This window comes from Muntiacus reevesi, chromosome X, assembly GCF_963930625.1.
Source record: "Muntiacus reevesi chromosome X, mMunRee1.1, whole genome shotgun sequence".
NCBI classification, from domain to species: domain Eukaryota; kingdom Metazoa; phylum Chordata; class Mammalia; order Artiodactyla; family Cervidae; genus Muntiacus; species Muntiacus reevesi.
Window position 1 is genome coordinate 68418268 of NC_089271.1, and position 23202 is coordinate 68441469.

Sequence of the window (23202 nt, forward strand, 5' to 3'; positions counted from 1 at the left end):
TTAATCAATGCTAACTACATGGTTTTAATCTGTTGTACCTGTCACTTCCAGAGCAGTTCTCTCTTCTTTGTTTATTTTGGCTTCCTCTGTTTGCAAGTGTCTTCAGTGCCTAATTTCCATCCTGACACAATGGGTCAAAGGTGGTCACTTATTTAAACTCACTTGTTCAGTTGTGTTGTGGGAAGGGAAAAACATGGCAAATAAATATCACTGGCATGTGTGGGGAGTGCTCGCAGTGTATGGACCACACTGGGTTTGCCCCAACTCATGGTGGTGTGTACTTTCCTGGTCTACACTGCTCACACTCCAGGTTGCTCTGTAGGGGTACTTTCCAAAGTGGGTCCTGCATTTCGTGCACTTCCCAGGTCTAAGCTGCTCATGTTCAGGTTCTTGGGTACTCCACAAAGGCACAGACTCGGTTGGGAGTGTGTTTTGTGCCCTTCTCAGGTCCAAGCAGCTCAGGCGACCAGAGCCTTGGTGAGCGCAGTGTCCCAAGTGGGCCGTGTATCTTAATCACCTCCCTGTTCCTGGCCGCTCCGTTTCCCAGGTGCACCACGAGAGCGCCGTCATGTGTCTCCTCTGGGGATCTGATCTCAGGCTGTGACCCTCCTGGCAGATGTCAACCATCCAGGATCCCAGGAAGACTTGGTTAGCAACTGGAAACCCGCTCACACTTTGGTGGAGGATGCCATCTCTGGGGCCGAGATTGCCCCTCGCCTTCTGGCTCTGGCTGTCTCAGGCCTGCCTCTCTGCCTCCAGCAGGGGCATGGGCCAATCTGCAGCCAGCTAGCTCTCTTTGGTATTCACTCAATTCTTTGTTCTGTGAGTGGGTCGGGCTGCGCTTTAGGTTAGAGCTTTTCAGGGGAAAGTTCTCTCTCTCTCTCTCTCTCTCTCTCTCTCTCTCTCTCTCTCTCTTTATCTCTCTGGCTAGCCCACAGTTTGGGTTGCTATCTCATGTTAGCTCCTTCAGATTGTCCTCAGAGCATTCAGACCTGGTCCTTACCCTAAGCATGCAACGTGTGCCTCCCTGTACAGCCCCCACTCGCTGGTTGCAGACGCGAGTATCTGGGCTACTTCTCCACTGGGAGCTGTGGTTAGGCGCATATTCTGTGTTTTTGTTTTTGTTTTTTCCTTACAGTTATGTTGCCCTCTGAGATTCCAAAACTCCCCCACAGAAGTGCCAGTGAGAGGGTTCCCTGTTGTTTGGAAACTTCTCCTCCTTCATGACTCCCTCCTCAGGACAGGTCTCCATCCTTAACTCTTTTGTCTCTCTTTTTGTGTTTTATATTTTGTTCTACCTCCTTTTAAAGGGAATGGGCTGCCTTCTTAGGTGCCTGGTGTCCTCCACCAGCATTCAGAAGTTGTTTTGTGGAAGTTGCTCAGCACTCAAATGATCTTTTTTGTGGGGGAGATCAAATGGTCAAATATGTGGGGGAGAAAGTGGTCTCTCCATCCTATTCCTCTGCCATCTTAGGACCGCTTAACTCAATCATTTTTATGTCCTTACTGTATGGAAACTCCACCACTCCAGGCTGGATGAAGCACAAGCCGGAATCAAGGTTGCCAGGAGAAATATCGATAACCTCAGAAATGCAAATGACACCACCCTCATGGTAGAAAGCAAAGAGGAACTAAAGACCCTCTTGATGAAAGTGGGAGAAGAGAGTGAAAAAGATGACTTAAAACTCAACATTCAGGAAACTGAATAACCATGCCATCTGGTTCCATCCCTTCATGGCAAATAGATGGGGAAATAATGGAAACAGTGAGAGACTATTCTTTTGGGCTCCCAAATCAGTGCAGACAGTGACTGCAGCCATGAAATTAAAAGATGCTTGCTCCTTGGAAGAAAAGCTATGACCAACCTAGGCAGCATATTAAGAAGCAGCGACATTACTTCGCTGAAAAAGGCTGATTTAGTCAAAGCTCTGGTTTTTCCAATAGTCTTGTATGGATGTGAGAGTTGTACTATAAAGAAAGCTGAGCACTGGAGAATCGATGTTGGAGAAGACTCTTGTGAGTCCCTTGGACAGCAAGGAGATCAGCCCAGTCAATCCTGAAGGAAATCAGTCCTGAATATTCATTGGAAGGACTGATGCTGAAGCTGAAACTCCAATACTTTGGTCACCTGTTGTGAAGAACTGACTCATTGGAAAAGACCCTGATGCTGGAAAAGACTGAAGGCAGGAGGATAAGGGGGTGACAGAGGATGAAATGGCTGAATGGCATCACCATCTCGATGGACATGAATTTGAGCAAACTCTGGGAGTTGATGATGGACAGGGAAGCCTGGCATGCTGCAGTCCATGGGGTCACAAAAAGTCAGACACAACTGAGTGACCGAACTGAATATATAAATATTCAGACATTCCAGACTTTCTTGATGACCCCAGTCCACACTGAGTGCTGAATTTAACATAGAAATAAATACAAAAGTAATATAGTCCATCCTTTGTGCATATATACAAATTCAGAGCTACCATTACTGAGTATTTGCAGAAAATCTGTTCTTTCTTCAAACTGTACCTGGTTGAAAAAGTAAGGCATCATTTATCCAACTCCTATCTCTCTTCCTATCTTTTCAAAGAACTCATTGGTGTCTGTGTTTTCAGACTGTTGACCATTGGAAGAGAGATTAAGGAAACAAAAATTGCAAAGTTGGATATAGAAAAAGTTTAAGACTACAAAATCAACAAAAATCCTGGTATGGTCTTCACGAATGTCTTTCTATTGATGCTATCTGAAAGATTTCATTGCACATTTTGTTTGTTTTTTGCCCACAAATCTCCACTCCAATCTTGGTACTCACTTTATCTACATCATGCAGACACTTTTATCATGAAGATCCACTTTGCTAGACTTCAGTTCTCAAGAGGCATTGTGTGTGTTAGTTGCTTAGTAGTGTCTGACTCTTTGCAACCCCATAGACCGCAGCCCACCAGGCCCCTCTGTCCATGGGATTCTCCAGGCAAGAACACTGGAGTGGGTTGCCATTTCCTTCTCCAAAAGAAACTATAGAAAGAAAGAAAGGGAAGTCGCTCAGTCGTGCCTGACTCTTTACAACCCCATGGACTGTAGCCTACCAGGCTCCTCCATCCATGGAATTTTCCAGGCAAGAGTACTGGAGTGGGTTGCCATTTCCTTCTCCGAAGAAGCATTAAATCATAACAATTTAAAGGACATGCTTTCAGATTGATCTCAATCTAAATTCTAGCTCAATCATTTAATAGGCATGTCTTTGTTTAAGCATGCATGCTCAGTCACTCAGTCCTGTCTGGCTATTTGTGACTCCATGGACTATAGCCTTCCAGGCTCCTCTGTTCATAGAATTTTCCAGGCAAGAATACTAGAGTGGGCTGCCATTTCCTACTCCAGGGGATCTTCCCCACCCAAGGGTCAAACCTGAATCTCCTGCCTACCTCTTGCATTGCAAGCTGATTCTTTATCACTGAGTCACCAGCAAAGCCCCTTTTGCACAAGACACACCTCAATTTGTGTAGCAGCAAAACACAAAGGTTAGACTATATTACTTATATATTTGTTTCTATGTTAAATTTAGCACTCAGTGTGGACTGGGGCCATCAAGAAAGTTTGGAATGTTGGGAAAGGAGGATGATGATGTAAACTACTAAACATGGAGAAGTTCTAGAAAGAATAAAAAAAATATCTATTGCTTTATGGCATTGGCCATATCTTCTGACCTCCTCATCCTTCTTGATTTGCTTCTCTCATTTTTTATTACCCTGTGATTTTATAAAATAGTGAGTTCCTTTTTTGAACAAATGGTTAAATATAAATGAGTGTGGAAAGTTATCAGTATGAAAGCTCAGAGCAAGCACAATTGATATTGTGTGAGGAAAGAACAACATTGCTGCAGATGAAAGCTGAAAAAGAGTCTTTAAGTTTCATAGTCTGGCTTCAGTTTCTCTAAGCATTTATAAATCCATTCTAGACAAAGCCTCTAGTGAATCCAGGGAACTTAGGCTCACCAACGTGGAGATAATATAGCAGGGCAATAGAGTGAGTTAGATAATGAACTTCTGACAAGAAGTGAATATATATACATATATCCTTTTAAACTTACCGTGGCCAATCTTCTCTCTGGAGCAGTTAAAAACAAAACACTTTATTAAGGGTTTATTAATCAGGGTAAGCTAGTGAGCACAACAAATGTTCAGTAAATTAACACAATAAAATTTTATTTTAAACACATTGTTGTTGTTTAATCTCTCAGTCGTGTCTGGCTCTTTTGTAATCCCATGGATTGTAGCCCATCAGGCTCCTCTGTCCTTGGGATTCCCAGGCAAGAATACTGGAGTGGGTTGCTGTGCCCTCCTCCAGGGAGTCTTCCTGACCCAGGGATTGAACCCATGTCTCTTGCATCTCCTGCATTTCAGGAGGATTCATTACTGCTGAGTCAACAGGGAAGCCCATTTTAAACACACACCACAGTCCAATGTAGGTAGGCAGGGTGAACTTTCTGCGTCATCATCCCCAAATGATCCATACAGCATTAAAAGGAAATTAGAAATTTCAAAAGTACTTATTCTGAGAAAGCTAAGTACTCAAAAGAATCTGGGTCAAACCCACCTAGGTATTCTGCCCTAAGATTACAAAAATAAATGGTCTTATAGCAGCAGGAATCTTGTTGATGACTGCCCTTGACATGTCTGTATTAAATTCTACTGCACCAGTCTAGACTGGTTGCTTTCAACACTTGGTGCAAAGCTAGGATCTCCCGTTATATTATCCTAGGGATTCATTCTGACCCTTTCATGTGTTTGCTTTCCAGTTTTATCTCTCCTGTGTCTTTCTCTTTTGTATTTATTACCAGTTTTGGTGGCATACATATTCATATTGCTACATGAGGAATGGTGCTTGACAGGTAAAGTTTTTTGAATATTTACACATTAGTTTGCTAGGGCCACCATGACAAAATACTACAAACTGAGTGATGTGACCAACAAAAATGTGCTATCTCACAGTTCTGGAGGCTAAAATTCCAAAATTAAGGAGTCAGAAGATTTGATTCCTTTTGAGGGTTGTAACAGAGAAACTGTTCCATAGAGCTTTTGAAGCATCTGGTGGACTGACAATGCCAATGCCAATGTCAATCTTTGGCATTCTTTGGCTTGTAGATGCACTATCCCAATCTCTGTCTTCAGGGTCACATGGTGTCTATGTGTGTATATCTGTGTCTGAATTTCCCCTTTTTAAAAGATATCAGTCATAAGAGGTTAAGGGCCCAGGCTATTCCAACATGATATCATATTAACTAAAATGGTATCTTCAATAACTTTATTTCCAAATGAGATCACATTATAAAGTACTGGGAGTTAGGACATTAACATGCAAATTAGAAGTAGACATAACTCAATCCACAAAATTTCACATATCTGAAAATGTCTTCATGCTCTCCTAAAATGTCATTACACTGAATGTTGGAAATAATTTTTCCTTCAGATTTTGAAAACATTACTTCTTTATTGTGTAGCATCTAGTGCTGCCTATTGAGAAATCTAAAGTTATTTGAATTCCTAATTGTTCACATGTGGCTTGTTCAAATCTCTCTAGAATCTTTAATATCTTTTCTTTTCTACAAGCACTCTGAAATCTTACAATAATGTCACTTGGTGTGGAAATATTTTCATCCATTATTACAGACACCTTGTAGACCTTTTCTAGGAACCCATGACTCTAAGTCCCGGGATTTTCTTGAATTTGTTAACGGTTTGATATTTCTTGCTTCTACTTTTACTGTTCTCTCTCCCTTGGAACTCTTATCATATGGTTGGTATATCCCCTGGACTGGTCCTCTAATTTTCTTTTCTCTTCTGTATCCTATTATATGTTGTTTCATTCAATTTTCTGAGATTTATTCAAATATCTTCAAAAGTTTCTATCAAGTTTTAAATTTTTTGCTATCATGTTTTTAAGTTCCATGAGGTTTTTTGTTTTCTGAGTGCTTCATTTGTGTAACATCCTATTCTTAATTGTTTGCATCTCTGCCTGCATAATCTCTATTTGCTATAAATTGCCTTTTCTGTCTGTCTCCTCGGCTATTTTATAACTCTTAGTTGTCTGTTATTACTTCCTTTTATTGATTGCAATCTTTGAGTTCAATCCTAAAGAAAATCAGTCCTGAATATTCATTGGAAGGACTGATGCTGAGGCTGAAGCTTCAATACTTTGGCCACCTGATACAAAGAACTGATTCATTGGAAAAGACATTGATGCTGGGAAAGATTAATGGTAGGAGGAGAACGGGATGACAGAGGGTGAGATGGTTCAGTTCAGTTCAGTTCAGTCACTCAGTCGTGTCTGACTCTTTGTGACCCCATGAACCACAGCACGCCAGGCCTCCCTGCCCGTCACCAACTCTAGGAGTCCACCCAAACCCATGTCTATTGAGTCGGTGATGCCATCCAACCATCTCATCCTCTGTCATCACCGCTGCAATCACCATCTGCAGTGATTTTGGAGCCCAGAAAAATAAAGTCCACCACTGTTTCCACTCTTTCCCCATCTATTTGCCATGAAGTGATGGGACCAGATGCCATGATCTTAGTTTTCTGAATGTTAAGCTTTAAGCCAACTTTTTCACTCTCCTCTTTCACTTTCATCAAGACGCTCTTTGTTCTTCACTTTCGGCCATAAGGGTGGTGTCATCTGCATACCCGAGGTTACTGATATTTCTCCTGGCAATCTTGATTCCGGTTTGTGCTTCCTCCAGTCCAGCGTTTCTCATGATGTACTCTGCATATAAGTTAAATAAGCATGGTGACAATATCCAGACTTGATGTACTCCTTTTCCTATTTGGAACCAGTCTGTTGTTCTATGTCCAGTTCTAACTGTTGCTTCCTAACCTGCATATAGTTTTCTCAAGAGACAGGTCAGGTGGTCTGGTACGCCCATCTCTTTCATAATTTTCCACAGTTTCTTGTGATCTACACTGTCAAAGGCTTTGGCATAGTCAGTAAAGCAGAAATAGATGTTTTTCCAGAACTCTTTTGCTTTTTCGATGATCCAGAAGATGTTGGCAATTTGGTTTCTGGTTCCTCTGCCTTTTCTAAAACCAGCTTGAACATCTTTGCGTATTGCTGAAGCCTGGCTTCGAGAATTTTATTTTATTTTTTCAATTATTTTTATTAGTTGGAGGCTAATTACTTCGCAACATTGCAGTGGGTTTTGTCATACATTGACATGAATCAGCCATGGAGTTACATGTATTCCCCATCCCGATCCCCCCTCCCACCTCCCTCTCCACCTGATTCCTCTGGGTCATCCCGGTGCACCAGGCCCGAGCACTTGTCTCATGCATCCCACCTGGGCTGGTGATCTGTTTCACCCTTGATAATATACATGCTGTTCTCTTGAAACATCCCACCCTCACCTTCTCCCACAGAGTTCAAAAGTCTGTTCTGTACATCTGTGTCTCTTTTTCTGTTTTGCATATAGGGTTATCATTACCGTCTTTCTAAATTCCATATATATGTGTTAGTATGCTGTAATGTTCTTTATCTTTCTGACTTACTTCACTCTGTATAATGGACTCCAGTTTCATCCATCTCATTAGAACTGATTCAAATGAGTTCTTTTTAATGGCTGAGTAATATTCCACGGTGTATATGTACCACAGCTTCCTTATCCATTCATCTGCTGATGGGCATCTAGGTTGCTTCCATGTCCTGGCTATTATAAACAGTGCTGTGATGAACATTGGGATGCACGTGTCTCTTTCAGATCTAGTTTCCTCAGTGTGTATGCCCAGAAATGGGATTGCTGGGTCATATGGCAGTTCTATATCCAGTTTTTTGTTTGTTTGTTTTGTTTTTTGTTTTATTTATTTACTTATTTTTTAAATTTTTTTCCAGTGGGTTTTGGCATACATTGATATGAATCTGCCATTAGTTACATGTATTCCCCATCCCGATCCCCCCTCCCACCTCCCTCTCCACCCGATTCCTCTGGGCCATCCCGGTGCACCAGGCCCGAGCACTTGACTCATGCTTCCCACCTGGGCTGGTGATCTGTTTCACCCTTGATAATATACATGCTGTTCTTTCGAAACATCCCACCCTCACCTTCTCCCACAGAGTTCAAAAGTCCGTTCTGTACATCTGTGTCTCTTTTTCTGTTTTGCATATAGGGTTATCATTACCATCTTTCTAAATTCCATATATATATGTGTTAGTATGCTGTAATGTTCTTTATCTTTCTGGCTTACTTCACTCTGTATAATGGGCTCCAGTTTCATCCATCTCATTAGAACTGATTCAAATGAGTTCTTTTTAATGGCTGAGTAATATTCCATGGTGTATATGTACCACAGCTTCCTTATCCATTCATCTGCTGATGGGCATCTAGGTTGCTTCCATGTCCTGGCTATTATAAACAGTGCTGCGATGAACATTGGGGTGCACGTGTCTCTTCCAGATCTGGTTTCCTCAGTGTGTATGCCCAGAAGTGGTATTGCTGGGTCATATGGCAGTTCTATTTCCAGTTTTTTAAGAAATCTCCACGCTGTTTTCCATAGTGGCTGTACTAGTTTGCATTCCCACCAACAGTGTAAGAGGGTTCCCTTTTCTCCACACCCTCTCTAGCATTTATTGCTTGTAGACTTTTGGATAGCAGCCATCCTGACTGGCATGTAAAGGTACCTCATTGTAGTTTTGATTTGCATTTCTCTGATAATGAGTGATGTTGAACATCTTTTCATGTGTTTGTTAGCCATCTGTATGTCTTCTTTGGAGAAATGTCTGTTTAGATCTTTGGCCCATTTTTTGATTGGGTCATTTATTTTTCTGGAATTGAACTGAGAATTTTAAACATCACTTTACTAGAGTGTGAGATGAGTGCAGTTGTCCAGTAGTTTGAGCATTCTTTCACATTGGAATGGAAACTGACTTTTTCCAGTCCTGTGGCCACTGCTGAATTTTCCACATTTGTTGGCATATTGAGTGCATCCCTTTCACAGCATCATCTTTCAGGAACTGAAATAGCTCAACTGGAATTCCATCCCCTCCACTAGCTTTGTTCGTCGTGATGCTTCCGAAGACCCACTTGACTTCACATTCTAGAATGTCTGTCTCTAGGTGAGTGATTACACCATCGTGATTATCTGGGTCGTGAAGATCTTTTTTGTAAAGTTTCTCTGTATATTCTTGCCACCTCTTCTTAATATCTTCAGCTTCTGTTAAGTCCTTACAATTTCTTTCCTTTATTGAGCTCATCTTTGCATGAAATGTTCCCTTGGTATCTCTAATTTTCTTGAAGAGATCTCTAGTCATTCCCATTCTATTGTCTTCCGCTACTTCTCTGCATTGATCGCTGAGGAAGGCTTTCTTATCTCTTCTTGCTATTCTTTGGAACTATGCATTCAAATGGGTATATCTTTCCTTTTCTCGTTTGCTTTTCGCTTCTCTCCTTTTCACAACTATTTGTAAGGCCTCCTCAGAGAACCATTTTGCTTTTTTGCATTTCTTTTTCTTGGGGATGGTCTTGGTTCCTGTCCCCTATACAATGTCACGAACCTCCATCCATAGTTCATCAGGCACTCTGTCTATTAGATCTAGTCCCTTAAATCTATTTCTCACTTCCACTGTTCAGTCATATGGGAATTTGTTTAGGTCATATCTGAATGGTCTAGTGGTTTTCTCCAGTTTCTTAAATTTCAGTAAGAATTTGACAATAAGGAGTTCATGATCTGAGCCACAGTCAGCTCCCAGTCTTGTTTTTACTGACTGTATAGTGCTTCTCCATCTTTGGCTGCAAAGAATATAATCAATCTGATTTCTGTGTCGACCATCTGGTGATGTCCATTTGTAGAGTCTTCTCTTGTGTGGTTGGAAAAGGGTGTTTGCTATGACCAGCGTATTCTCTTGGCTGAACTCTATTAGCCTTTGCCCTGCTTCATTCTGTACTCCAAGACCAAATTTGCCCGTTACTCCAAGTGTTTCTTGACTTCCTACTTTTGCATTCCCCTCCCTTATGATGAAAAGGACATCTTTTTGGGGTGTGAGTTCTAGAATGTCTTGTAGGTCTTCATAGAACTGTTCAACTTCAGTTTCTTCAGCGTTACTATCAATAACCTCAGATATGCAGATAACACCACCCTTATGGCATAAAGTGAAGAAGAACTAAAGAGCCTCTTGATGAAAGTGAAAGAGGAGAGTGGAAAAGTTGGCTTAAAGCTCAACATTCAGAAAACTAAGATCATGGCATCCGGTCCCGTCACTTCATGGCAAATAGATGGGGAAAGAGTGGAAACAGTGTCAGACTTTATTTTGGGGGACTCCAAAATCACTGCAGATGGTGACTGCAGCAGTGAAATTAAAAGACGCTTACTCTTTGGAAGTAAAGTTATGACCAAACTAGATAGCATGTTAAAAAGCAGAGACATTACTTTTCTAACAAAGGTCCGTCTAGTCAAGGTTATGGTTTTTCCAGTGGTCATGTGTGGATGTGAGAATTGGACTATAAAGAAAGCTGAGCGCTGAAGAATTGATGCTATTGAACTGTGGTGTTGGAGAAGACTCTTGAGAGTCCCTTGGACTGCAAGGAGATCCAGCCAGTCCATCCTAAAGGAGATCAGTCCTGGGTGTTCATTGGAAAGTTGGATGGCATCAGTAACTCAATGGACATGAGTTTGAGCAAGGTCTGGGAGTTGCTAATGGACAGGGAAGCTTGGTTTGTTGCAGTTCATGGGGTCACAAAGAGTCAGATGTAACTGAGTGACTGAACTGAACTGAATCTTTGAGTTCATATTTATGACTTCTTGACTGTAAGCCTCATTTTAAGGTTGTATCACTGCACTTCTTTTTAAGGTTATACAAGGTTATATCACTTCATTTTAAGGTTATGGTTATATCCTTTCTCTTAAAAATTGTCAGATTGTTCCCCCTAAATACTCTTCCAGTTTCCTGCCTGAAAGGCAAAGACCTATCTGTCACCTTTCTCGGAGCCCAGTGGAAGAAGAAGGCTTGGGGGAGGTAGTTTCAGTTCAGTACAATAGCCTTATCCTCAGCTACACTTTTGTGTCCTTCAGTCAAGATATCTTTTGTTTTACCCTCCCTAGAAAATAAATGCCCAAATCTCTGTCAGGATGTATATATACTCATATACTCATATATATATACTCATGGTAATATAGAGTGCCCAAAGTGAAAGTTGTTCAGTCATGTCTGAATCTGTAACCCCATGGACTGTAGTCCATGGAATTCTGTAGACCAGAATACTGGAGTTTTTCCCTTCTCCAGGGGATCTTCCTGACCCAGGAATCAAACCAGAGTTTCCTTCATTGCAGGCAGATTCTTTACCAACTGAGCCATGAGGGAAGTATAGAGTGCCACCTAGTGATCAAATCTGTTTGTCAGTTTTCTAATAACACTCCTTTTCTTAGCGTCCTTTATGGTAGGCAATAAGGAAATACAACAGTAATTCAGCTTTCCTCATTTCATTTCCCAGTCTCCTTTGGAGGTTAAACACAGTCATGTGAATTGTTTTGGCCTTGAAATGTGAGCAGGTGAAGCATGTCACTTCCAGGCAGAATGCTTAGAAACAAATGTGTGGTTTGCCATGTTACTTTTTTCCTGCTATGGCAATTGTTTCAAGATGAAGCCCCCACAAGCCTCATTTCCTGAGTGATTATGCTAGACATGTAGCGTGAGCAATAAACAAATCTTTTAATGTTTTAAGCCTATGGAATTCCAGTTACCATAGTATAACTTAGCCTATTGATCACAGACTCCACTTTATCCTTACTTCCAAATTAACTGTTGCCATCATTCCTGAACTTTTTGAATATGATTCAACATAAAACTTATTTGCTATTAGCTTTCTACCATTCCTAGCTTGGCATCATGCTTCCTTTTTCCTTTTTTAAAAATTATTTATTTGTTTTTTGGTTGTGCTGAGTGTTCATTGTTTCATGGGCTTTTTTTCTAGTTGCAGGCCAGTGGGGGCTACTCTCTAGTTGTGGTACACAGGCTTCTCATTGCAGTGGCTTCTCTTGTTGCGGAGCACAAGCTCTAGGGCATGCAGGCTTCAGTAGTTGCAGCATATGAGTTCAGTAATTATGACTCTCAGGCTATAGAGCACAGGTGCAATAGTTGTGGCATATGGGTTTAGTTGCTCCGTGGCATGTGGGATCTTCCTGAATCAGGGATCAAACCTGTGTTTCCTGCATTGGCAGGTGAATTCTTTACCACTGAGCCACCAGGGAAGTCCAGGATTATGTTTTCTTGAGCATGATAAGTTGGCTGCTACTTGCCCGTCTACACTGTATTTGCTAAACCTAATTGCTTCTATCCCCTCTCTTATTTTCCCCCTCCTTTTGGATGCATGGCTTTAAGAAAGATCCCTTTGCTCTATCTTTAGTTAGGTTCAAGAGGTAATGAAAGTAGATGGGCATGTTCAAGGTGCCATCTTTACTCAGAAGTTTTCACTCCAAATGAACTTGAAGGAAAATTGAAGGACATGCTGCTTTTTGGACCCACTATCTGAGATCCTTTGGATTCCTGTCACTTGCTACAGTTTGAAATGTTGAGGAGAGCCACTCATGACTTCCAGAGTCTGGGTCAATGAAGTGATATTTTTGTAAGGCTTTTTGTTCACTATAAGGGCTCTAAGGTGTGAATGTACTTTTCACACTCTGATGTCCAGTTGAATTTCTGCCAAAATACTTGCCTAAGATATTGGGCCTGGCATCAGCCTTCAGCACATAGAACCAATCAAGTATCATATGTCTTACAGAATTTTTAATTTTCTGATGGCAGCATTATTGGCACATGCTTACATTTTTGGGGATTCCTTAGACCCTTTATTATTTTTTAAATTTAAATTTATTTATTTTTTAATTGAAAGATAATTGCTTTACAGAATGGTGTTGGTTTCTGCCAAATATCAACATGAATCAGCCATAGGCGTACATACGTCCTGTCCCTCTTGAACCTCCCTCCCATCTCCCTCCCCATCCCACCCCTCTAGGCTGTTACAGAGTCCCTGTTTGAGTTCCCTGAGTCATACAGCAAATTCCCATTGGCTATCTATTTACACATGGTAATGTAAGTTTCCATGTTACTCTCTCCATACACCCCACTCTCTCCTTCCTCCCCCTCCCCATGTCCATGAGTCTGTTCTCTATGTCTGTGTCTCCATTGCTGCTCTGCAAATAATTTAATCTGTACCATCTTTCTGCTGCTGCTAAGTCACTTCAGTCGTGTCCGACCCTGTGCGACCCCGTAGATAGCAGCCCACCAGGCTCCCCCGTCCCTGGAATTCTCCAGGCAAGAACACTGGAGTGGGTTGCCATTTCCTTCTCCAACGCGTGAAAGTGAAAAGTGAAAGTGAAGTCGCTCAGTCGTGTCCGACTCTTCGCAACCCCATGGACCATAGCCTACCTGGCTCCTCCGTCCATGGGATTTTCCAGGCAAGAGTACTGGAGTGGGGTGCCATTGCCTTCTCTGAACCATCTTTCTAGATTCTGTATATATGTGTTAATATATGATATTTGTTTTTGTCTTTCTGACTTACTTCACTCTGTGTAATAGATTCTAGGTTCATCCACCTCATTAGAACTGACTCAGATGTGTTCCTTTTTATGGCTTAATAATATTCAATTGTATGTATGTACCACAGTTTCTTTATCCATTCATCTGCCAATGGACATCTAGGTTGTTTCCATCTTCTAGTTATTGTAAATGGTGCTGCAATGAACATTGGGATACATGTGTCTTTTTCAATTTTGGTTTCCTCAGGGTATATGCCTAGGGAATTGCTAAGTCATATGGTGGTTTTATTCCTAGTTTTTTAAGGAATCGTCAAACTGTCTTCCATAATGGCTGTATCAGTTTAAATTCCCACCAACAGTGCAAGAGGGTTCCCTTTTCTCCACAGCCTGTCCAGCCTTTATTGTTTGTAGACTTTTTGATGATGATCATTCTGACCAGTGTGAGGTGATATCTCATTATACTTTTGACTTACCTTTCTATAATAATGAGCAATGTTGAGCATTTTCATGTGTTTGTTAGCTACCTGTATGTCTTCTTTGGAGAAATGTCTGTTTAGTTCTTTTTCCCACTTTTTGATTGAGTTCTTTGTTTTTCTGGTACTGACTTGTATGAGCTGCTTTTGTATTATGGGGATTAATCCTTTGTCAGTTGTTTCATTTGCTATTATTTTCTCCCATTCTAAGGATTGTCTTTTCACCTTGCTTATAGTTTCCTTTGCTGTGCAAAAGCTTTTAAGTTTAGTTTGGTCCCACTTGTTTATTTTTGTTTTTATTTTCATTACTCTAGGATGTGGGTCATAGAGGATCTTCCTGTGATTAATGTCAGAATGTATTCTGCCTATGGTTTCCTCTAAGAGTTTTATAATTTCTGGTCTTAAATGCAGGTCTGCAATCTATTTTGAGTGTAATCTTTGTGTATGGTGATAGGAAGTGCTCTAATTTCATTCTTTTACATGTAGCTGTCTGATTTTCCCAGCACCACTTATTGAAGAGACTATCTTTGCCCCATTGTATATTCTTGCCTCCTTTGGAAAAGATAAGTTGCCCATATGTGCATGGGTTTATCTCTGGGCCTTCTATCTTGTTCCATCGGTCTATATTTCTGATTTTGTGTGAGTAGCGTGTTGTCTTGATGGCTGCAACTTTGTGGTATAGTCTGAAGTCAGGAATGTGGATTCCTCCAGTTCCATTCTTCTTTCTCGAGATTACTTTGGCTATTAAGGGTCTTTTATGTTTCCATACGAATTGTAAAATTTTTTGTTCTAGTTATATGAAAATTGCCATTGGTAATTTGATAGGGATTGCATTGAATCTGTAGATTGCATTTGGTAGTATAGTTATTTTCACAACGTTGATTTTTTCTTCCAACCCAGAAACATGGACTATCTCTCCATCTGTTTATGTTGTCTTTGATTTCTTTCACCAGTGTCTTACAGTTTTCTGTATACAGTTCTTTTGTCTCCTTAGGTTGGTTTATTCCTAGATATTTTATTCTTTTTGTTGCAACGGTGAATGGAACTGATTTCTTAATTTTTCTTTCTGATTTTTCATTGTTAGAATATAGGAATGTAAGTGAGAGGGGCCTTTATTATTATACCCTGATATTTCCCATATTTTGGCTCCTGGGGAAGCAAGACAGTAGTGTGCAATGCATAAGGAAGGTATGTAGTCTTGAGAAATATTCAGCAGCTTTGAGAATCTGTGTTTTCATTGGTAAGTTATGTCCTAAAAGACAAGAGCTGTACAAGAGTCACCTGAGGCTAACCTATCTGAGGCCCTAAGGAGTTCTGGCCTGAGCCTTAGGGAATCTTAGTTATAGACTATGCTTATCTACTAACTCTCTCTGTGATCTTGAACAATTTCACCTCCTCTCAGTTTCCTAAAACTTCTTCCAGCTCAAATATTGTAATTCATGAAAGTTTAGTGATGCTGGGGATTGACCTGCTCACGGTAATAATGGTTTAAGGAGAGAAATGAATAGGCTGGTTAAAGTGTGACCTTTCCAGGGGATATAAAATATTTTCTAAATTAAATGCACATCTTCTGAACCAGTTTGGAGTTAGCAAGGGCTGTGTGAGTCAGCTTTATGATGAGGTTGCATAGACAGGAATTCGGAATCTAGGAAGTAGATGGTGACAGACGCATAATGATTACCACCTATCACACAGTAAAGCAGGAGTCTGATGCTTAGAGCTGATAGTCACATTTTAGTCAGGGCCACAGAGAGGCTGAAGAGGTTTCAGGACTGTGACCTGGATGATAATGGTACTCTGAACTATGCCACATGAAGATCAGAAGAGCTTGGGGATAAGTAGCCAGAATAAGACCCACAGGAAGGTCTGGGACCTTGTTTTTAGCTGTCTGAAGGGTTCTTGTGAGGGAGAAGAGTGACTTCAAACAATGGAGTTTGGCAGGTAGATGTAACAGAGTGATATCAAGTTAATAAGAAGGTCTTGCTAACTTTTAGAAGCATAGGATGCCTCAAGAAGCGGTGGGTTTCTGTTGCTGAATGTTTTTAAGGAGTGACTCAATTACCATTTGATAAGAACAATGTTTTCAGATATCAGATACCAGGTGAGGAAGTAGATCAAATAATCCAAAATATCAGAGCACCATTCAAATCCTGAGAGTCAGTCATGTTAATCACCAAGATAGTGGGAAGGGAATTTTAATCATGAGGTCTGAAATTCAACATAGAACAAATACCTATATGCCACCATTTATAATGCAATTCCTGCCCTTTGGCCTCTGGACAAGTATCTGATTGCCATCTTGGAGTTGTTGTTGTTTAGCCACTCAGTCATGTCCAATTGTTTTGTGACCCCTACTGTAGCCCACCAGGCTCCTCTGCCCATGGGATTTCCCAGGCAAGAATACTGGAGTGGGTTCCCTTCTCCTTTCCACTCCCCGTGTCCATGGGATCTTTCTGACCCAAGGATTGAAACCACATCTCCTGCATTGGCAGGCGAATTCTTTACCACTGAGCCACCAAGGAAGTCCTCCCACCCTAGAGATTACATCTTAAATTCAGCAATTTTGTCATTGTTTCCCCAAATTCTAAATTTATGTCTTGTTCAGCCTGTAGCATTATTTTCTGTTTCAAGTGTCATTTGAATATTTGAATTATAATGTCATAACATTTGATATTCAAATATGATAATGAATATATAGGTGTTTGGTAAGTTGCAAAGTGCCACAGAAAAATACAGGATTATTAATGTTACACTGGCCTAAGTATAATCTGGTCTCTGATAGATTCAAAAGAAGGGCAGTTTCCCCTAAGGTAGGAAGAGGTAGATGGTTTACTAAGTCATTTCCTCTAGGACCTCTGACTAATAATTGCTAACCTTACAGTTACTTCTAGAATCATCTATGTTTCCCTCTAGAGTCATGTGGAAGGAAAATAGAGATGATTGAACACAATGAGTAGTTGGAGGTAGGAGAGTGCAGAGTATAATGTTTAGTCGCCCAGGTGTGTCTGACTCTTTGTGACCACATGGACTGCAGCACGAAAAGGCCTCTCTTTCCCTCACCATCTCCCAGAATTTGCCCAAATTCATGTCCATTGCATTGGTGATACCATCCAGCCATCTCATACTCTGATGTCCTGTTCTTCTACCCTCAATCTTTCCCAGTATCAGGGACTTTTTCAAAGAGTCGGCTGTTCGCATCAGGTGACCAAAATACTGGAGCTTCAACTTCAGTATCAGTCCATCCAATGAATATTCAGGGTGGATTTTCTTTAAGATTGACTAGTTTGATCTCCTTGCTGTCCGAAGGACTGTCAGAAGTCACAGAGTATAATAGCAGAGCTATATAAAAGATTGCAAGAGTGGGAATGGGTATAGCCGAAACAAAAACAGAACATACAGAGGCCAATGTGAATTAAATAGTCAGTGTTATATGCAGATGCTCCCAGCATTTTTTAAATAACAACTTTAGATATTTGTTCATTTGTACAAGACTGTTTAGGTGGTGCCACCTCAGGACAGAAATTGTTGTCCAAAGCCTAGGGACTTTAAAAGTACAAAAGCCTCTACTTTCTTTGGCACAGGTATGATGGGTGGGAAACTTCATCTCTGCAAATGGGTTGGATAAAGAACTAGTATATTGGGAAAGGAAATTGTATCCCTGGAATGAACTCTGGGGCTGGCAAGAACAGTTGATATTCTTTCCTATTCTTTCCTACTCCCAGCTGTTTCTAAGAAACAAGCATTGTTTACTTTTTGAAGAGGAGGGGAAAAAATGACACTTTTTTTTCACTGAGGAGGAAAAAAGATGTCTCTGTCAGATTGTCTCTGGGCTTGGATTTGTTTATTTATTAGCTGCTAGGAATCAACTGTTTTCTGAAGCCAAGGCCCAGGTCACAGGTTCTATGTAATGAGAGAATGTATCATTAATGAGCAGTGGATATCAGCATCAACTGTGCATAGTAACACCTCAGTATTATTTGTGATTAAAACTCTTCTCAGCTATTCTCTCTCCATTTTCTCCTTGGCTTCTGATTCCCTCTGTTCTCTTTTAATTTCTCCCTCTCTTTGTCTTTTATTTCTTAATCTCTTTTTCCTAATTCTTCCCCATTATTCCTGTTCTACATTCTATTTTTCTTCTCCTCCCTATCTGTGGATTTCTTTTGCTTATCATTCCCAGCTGGCTCAAGCGCCATGCAGATGTGCATCCACTTTTCCATTCCCAGCTTTTTTTCTAAAATAAAAAGACAGATGCAAAGCCCTTATTAGCTCATCTGCTTGGTCTCCCAGCCAGGGAAAGATTGCTCCCCAGATAGGTTCTACTTTACCTTACTTCAATTCAATGTGAAATGACTCAAACCAATCGACTTCCACTTCTTCCTTGGGGATGATCATTTCATTGTTTAATACTACATGCTTTCAATTTTTCCTTCTTGGTCTAATATTTCCTTTGTTTCACTTTACCCCACTACTCTTGATTAGGATATCTGGGACTACCCTAAACCTTTTTGCTCTTTCCTTTGTGTTTATTCCTTTCTTAGGACTTAAATGTACTTATCACACTCCCACAGAGTAATGATGCTTTTGGCCCCTAAAAAGTTCTGTTCCATGGCCACTATGCCATAAGGTAGCTATTATTATCACTATTTTTAAAATATGGAAATTGAGACCCAGAGGGATTAAGAAACTTGTATAAGAATGCAGAGTTAGAAAGTAGTAGACTCAAGATCCAAAACTAGATCTGCTTGATTCCAAAGCCCATCATGATCTGTTCACACAAAAACAAGGCTCAGGAGAGCTTAGGAAAAAAATCTCATTAAATACTTCTCTAGTTACTTGATCAGTCCTCAGGTCTAGCCCAAAATTCACTTGAAAATTTAATTTTGGAGTACATGAAAGGCCGCATGGCGTATCAGTAAAACCTGGGCTATAGTCCTACACACAAACACATACACACACTATATATATATACATACACACACTGTAGATGCCAGGTATTAAGCTAAGTACTTTATGTATACTAAGTTATTTTGTTTTCTACATTTCAAAAATTGAGAAACTGAAGCAAGTAAAATTAAACAATACTCAAGGTCACTCATTTATTGAAAAGCAGAATTAAATCCAAAACCAGACAGTCTGACTCTAGAGTCTATGGTCTCAACTACAGCATTATCTCCTGCCAAACACAACATTATCTCTTTGTCCTATTGGTCCTGTTTCTTCTCAGTTGTTCACTTTTCTTATATACAAAATAAACAGGCTGGGCTAATGCAAAAATCTGCAAACTATATTTTGTAGAACCCTGGGTTCCACAGAGGTATATCAGGGGTCAGTGAAAAGAAAGGAGAAGATTGGGAAGGGAAGACTAACAAACAGTGTTCTAGGTCTTCCAGCTTGCTTTCAAACCAGACCAGAGTTGCCTTTATCTGTTTTATGTATTGGAGTTCCTCTACCATGAAAATGTTTGAAAATACTTTTAAAGGATGATGCAAATGGGTGGCAGAATGTTTTAGAGAATGGAAATCCCATTTAATCTCATTTTAATGTTCACCTGTATTCAGTCCTTGTATTTAGTCCCTTGATAAAGGCCATTTATTTTATGGACTTATTTACTCCAAGACACTGCAAGCTGTGTCTAGGCTTCCACGTAATTTCCTGCATGCCATTTGCACTGCCTTTATCTCCATCTTATCAATAAATCAGTTCTAATCTATCTGATTTTCAACCTCAGCACCTTCTGCCTCCCCACCCAATAATCACTCAAAGATTAAGAAATTATTTGAACTCCTAGGGACATAATATACTTATTTTTAGTGAGGTGAACTGAAAGTTTTACAAAGACAGAGACTGGAAAGCTTCTGATACTCTGCTGTGTTATAGTCTGGATTTAAGTTCACATTTTAAAAAATATTTATTCATTTGGCTTTGTCAGGTCTTAATTATGGCACTTAGGATTTTTTTTTGCATCATGTTAAACCTTTCATTGTGGCGAACAGGCTCTCTAGTTGTGGTGCACAGGCTTTGTTGCCCTGTGGCATATGGGATCTTAGTTACCCAACCAGGGATCAAATCCGAGTCCCTGCATTGCAAGGATTCTTAACCACTGAATGACAGGGGAAGTCTTTTAAGTTCACATTTTTATTATGCTCAGATAATTTTGAGCACCAAGGATATGTTAAGTATCCTTAACAAACGGCCAAACGGGAACACAGAGTAATTAAAATAATGTGGGAGAAGGGGAAGAGGTAAAAGTTCTGCATCAGCTGCTTTATCTTGAATTATAACTAAAGCTCCATATTTCACCTTGAGATTAGAAGGTCTTATGTATTGGAAGACTGAATTTAGCTCCATTTGGGAAGTTTGTAAGCCCTATAACATTGAGGTGCGACATCTTATTAGCATTTCCATGAACTATAGCCCTTTCCTGGAGAAATTTCCATTAGCTCCACTTACATTCTAATTATCACGGAAATATATGGAGGGGAAAAGATAAACCAGTTTTGAAAACTGGTTGTTATAATTTTATCTCAACAACAAAATAGGTTCACACAGTAAATTTATGTTCTATTTATGTTCTCTTTGAGAAATGCCTACTAAAGCCTTACTCTTTCTGGTTCTGTGAAAGAAGAATGCTTTGCTCTTCTCAATTGAGGAAGAAATGGGAGGCTTCAATGCCCTTTATATTTTGCTTTTCCTAGAGAAATATTTGCATTTTATGCTTATTCATGGGAGGACTGATCCTCTGATTTTTCACACATTGCTTCCTTTCAAAATAGCTGCATGCCACGCTCTTTCTTTCTACAGTACAGGGAAGGCACAAAGAAGAAAATGGAAGTCAAGAGATAGTCCAAGATCTTAAAAAGGAGAAATTTCAACTGAGTTTCTCAGATCATGTAAAAATGAATCTGTAAATCAGATAAACTATGACAGGTTGAGAACTCAGACTGTCAGCTTGATTATACTCACATTTTAAATTTTATCTGCTGTCTTCCACTTCTCCTTTGTTTTTAGTAGTGTTTCTTTGGACAATTATAGTATTTCTATATGACTGCATGCTCAGTCGCTCTGTTGTGTCTGGTTCTGAGACCTTATGAACTGAAGGCCGCCAGACTCCTGTGTCATGGAGTTTTCCGGGCAGGAATACAGGAGTGGGTTGCCATTTTCTCCTCCAGGGAATATTCCCGACCCAGGGATTCAACCCACAACTCCCTCCTCTCCTGCGTTACAGGCAGATTCTTTTATCACTGAGCCACATAAACTGTGTTAAAGCTGACAAAGAAAAGGGATATTTTAATGTCAAAAATTGTCTGAGTCTAATGGAGAAGCAGTGTCTTTTGATGTGAATTTTTAAAAAGGTACAAGGGAGAAACTATTTCAAGTCATACTCTACTCTTTAGAAACTTCATTGTCAGAATTCGTCTCTATTCCAAATTTGGAAGGTTTTGTTTTATATAGTGAGAGGGATTATCCCCTAAGCAAATTCACCAGAAGACGCTTTTGGACACCAAAGGATTAAATTGCCTCTGTTTTCATTGATAGATATTACTATATGCTTCATTTTCAATGGCATATTGTTCAGCCAATCAAATGTGTAAAAAACCTAATGTTTGATATGAAGATAAGTTTTGTCTTCAGATTCAATAAAATAAAAAATAGTTGAGAAAACCCAGAGAAAGAATTTTGCAAAGTATTCTAAGCTTCCCAGGTGACGCAGTGGTAAAGAATCCACCTGCCAATGAAGGAGACATAAGAGACACGGGTTGGATCCCCGAGTTGGGAAGATCCCCTGGAGTAGGAAATGGCAACTCTGCTCCTGTATTCTTGCCTGGAAAATTCCATGGGCAGAGGGTCCTAGTGGGCTACAGTCCATGAGGTTGCAAAGAGCCAGACACGACTGAGCACCCACAGACACATCCTAGCCCACAAGTTTTGGCTAAGAAATTTTAAGACATAATAACTCAGAGGTCATCTACATTTTATCCTCTCTCCTTCCTGCCCACCCCCCTCACCAGTGCCATGAATCCTCATGTATTGGCAGACTAGATTAAGTTTAGTTTGCTAACATTTATCTCTGTTAAACTGGAGTTAGTTTTATTAACACATAATACATAACAATGACCAGAATCATGGCCAACAAAGGTTTTACCCTGAAAATTCTCTCTTTGTTCATTCTAACTGGGCTGTATACAGAGGGAAGCAAGTGACCAGTGTGCCAGGAAAATGGGAACTGTTCTGGACTGCAGATTCTACTAAGGGAAAGATAGTACCATCACCTGAGCACTAATCCTAGAAATGAGCTAAACACTTAAAGCAGTTAAAGTTTTAAATACTTCATCTTTGTTACTTAGTCAAAAGCAAACTTTGCTTATTGTGTTTCTTAGGCTTTTGAAAAATTGAGGGGTAGTTTTTAATAAGCATTAGGCTCAAAGTGTTTAACAATCTGTTTGTTACATCTGTAATGCCCAGTGTTGCACTATTTGCTCTTATGCCAAAACATATCCAAATGCTTTGTCTATATAAACTTGAAATATTAGAGTTTTTTTTTTTTATCCAGGCAAGAAATATTTATTGAGTGCCAACTGTGTGTAAAATAAGACTCTAGGTGCTGGGGAACACAACTACCAAGATGGTAAGCAAAGAGTGAAAGCAAATAGGATGATTTTAAATTCTATTAAGAGCTATTAAGAAAATAAAGTAAAATAATGGGGCATTACAGTGTTTAGAGAAAGCTTCTTGAAAGAAGTGACATGAGTTGAGATAGGAAAGATGACATATTTGTTTTCTACTACTGCATAACAAGTTGTCACAAATTTACTATCTCGGAGTTTCTGTGAGTCAGGAGTCCAAGTACATATTAGCTGAATACTTTGCTCAGGGTCTTGCAAGCCAAAATCAAGGTGCTGGCTGGGATTGTGATCTCATCTGAGGCTTGGGGTTCCCTTTCAGGTTCAGTTCTCAGCAGGGTTTATTTCCTTGCAGCTGTATGACTGTGGTCCCTTTTTTCTTTTCTTTTTTTCATTTATTTTTATTAGTTGGAGGTTAATTACTTTACAATATTATAGTGATTTTTGTCATACATTGACATGAATCAGCCATGGATTTACATGTGTTCCCCATCCCGATCCCCCCTCCCACCTCCCTCCCCATCCTATCCCTCTGAGTCTTCCCAGTGCACCAGCCCTGAGCACTTGTCTCATGCATCCAACCTGGGCTGATGATCT